The sequence below is a fragment of the Gadus macrocephalus genome, chromosome 10, assembly GCF_031168955.1.
Source record: "Gadus macrocephalus chromosome 10, ASM3116895v1".
Lineage (NCBI taxonomy): Eukaryota > Metazoa > Chordata > Actinopteri > Gadiformes > Gadidae > Gadus > Gadus macrocephalus.
Genome location: NC_082391.1, coordinates 23,725,903 through 23,727,951, shown reverse-complemented (window position 1 = coordinate 23,727,951; position 2,049 = coordinate 23,725,903). Strand labels below are relative to the sequence as shown.

Here is a 2,049-nt window from a genome sequence, read left to right as displayed (position 1 = left end):
GACATTAAGGCCATGAATAACAAGCGCCGGCCAGTGCCTTGCCTTGGATCTCTATCCTAACTGCGAAGTCGTCGGACGACGTGGGGAGATTCATGAGTTGTTTCAATTTACCTAACCCTGCCAGAGCCCTCGGACCAACTGGTCTTTTTTGAACCCAAATTGTCTTTGACCCTACTCCAAACAAGGAAGAAACAAACAAATACCGATCTGGAAAAACTCCCTAAACTCCAACATCGTGTCTCTCTCTCTCTCTCTCTCTAACCGTATACCCTTCAACGTCCTATCACCTCTCTGCCCTCTGGGTTCGAGAGGTGAATAAGGATATCAGAGAATGCCCAACAAGGCAGGGGAGAATGTAGGGACAACAATCCCACACCTCCTTACCTCTGACTCCCCACTCTCCCTTACCCCACTCTTCTCACTCTCTCTCTCTCTCTCTCTCTCTAACTCTATACCCTATAACGTCCTATCACCCCTCTGCCCTCTGGGTTTGAGAGGTGAATAAGGATATCAGAGAATGCCCAACAAGGCAGGGGAGAATGTAGGGACAACAATCCCACACCTCCTTACCTCTGACTCTCCACCCTCCCTTACCCCACTCTTCTATATCTCTCTCTAACTCTAAACCCTTCAACATTTAAAATTTAAAAAGTTCGATTTTAATCCCAAAACCTAATCTTTAGCTTTATTCCCTAAACCCACCCCTAAAAACACTTTGTATTTATTTAGAATAATATTGTTACGGATTTTAAACACATAAACTGCCCCCACATAGTCACTAGGAAGCAGGATCTAACACACAAATTGAATAACCCTCACATAGCCACTAGGAAGCGGGATCAAACACCATTAAACAGGCAAGGAGGGAGGAACAATTACGTCACGTTGGCCACGCCCACTTGACCCTATAAAAGTCGACAGAGAGATTGGAGGGCAGAACACATAGCCAGGCACGCAGAGAGGTTGCATCTCGAAGTAGCTCTACTATATTTCTCTCACACACGTTAGATACTATTCCCTCCCTTAGATTTCATAGTTATCATTCCAAAATGACCAACGAAGGCGAAGGACAACTCTGGGGTAAGTTTTTATTACTTTATTTAAAACTAAACTATATTTAATTACTTGATGCTATGCTATGTATGAGGTACAGGTTATTTTGTAATTGTTTTAACATTTCCTGGGTTTATGCAATGTATGGAACAATTCTCTTTAGACTTCATCCCTACCACTTATCTAAATCTAAATCCTAACCTTAACCTTTAGCCTTATTCCCTAACCTTAACCCGAGTGGCTATCCCTACCACTTATCTAAATCCTTACCTTAACCTTTAGCTTTATTCCCTAACCTTAACCCGAGTGGCTATCCCCACCACTTATCTAAATCCTAACCTTAACCTTTTAGCCTTATTCCCTAACCTTAACCTGAGTGGCTATTCCTACCACTTATCGAAATCCTAACCTTAACCTTTAGCCTCATTCCCTAACCTTAACCCGAGTGGCTATTCCATCTTAACACCAACCGAACAAAGGAAAAATCTATCCTCTCCTAAAGACCAACCGAGTAACACTAAAAGGAAAAATCTTCCCTATTTTAACACCAACCAAACAAACCTTATAAAAAGTAAGAAGTTCTTGAAGAGTTGTAGGACATTCCCGGGAGTTGATCGACCTCGGGAGGGCCTCCCTCGGGTGAGAGTGTCTTGTGATAACGGCCGAAACACTCGATGATCCTGAGGACCACAACTGATGACATGTCCTGCAGTTCTTGAAGAGATTTTTCAAAATAATATAAACCAAAGCTTTAAAAACAAAAAGTATAAAATCTATCCTTTGTTAAAAACCAACCAAATAACACTAAAAAAGAAAAACCTTTCCGGTTCTAACACCAACCTTACAAACAAAAGGAAAAATCTATCCTACCTCCAAACCAACCGAGTAACACTAACGAAAAATCTATCCCATCTTAACACCAACCGAACAAACAAAAAGGAAAAATCTATCCTCTCTCAAAAACCAAAACAAACAACGCATCGACCTGAAAAAAGT

General features: G+C 41.5%; 1 long non-coding RNA gene across 1 annotated transcript in view; it reads right to left on the bottom strand.

The window, feature by feature from the left end:
• Positions 1-1,328: 1,328 nt before the first annotated feature.
• The window catches only part of LOC132466259 (uncharacterized), a 3,800-nt gene continuing 3,079 nt past the window's right edge, over positions 1,329-2,049 (bottom strand). Inside the window, exon 2 of the long non-coding RNA XR_009527812.1 lies at positions 1,329-1,425. This is a non-coding gene — a long non-coding RNA (uncharacterized LOC132466259). The remainder of the gene's footprint in view (positions 1,426-2,049) is intronic.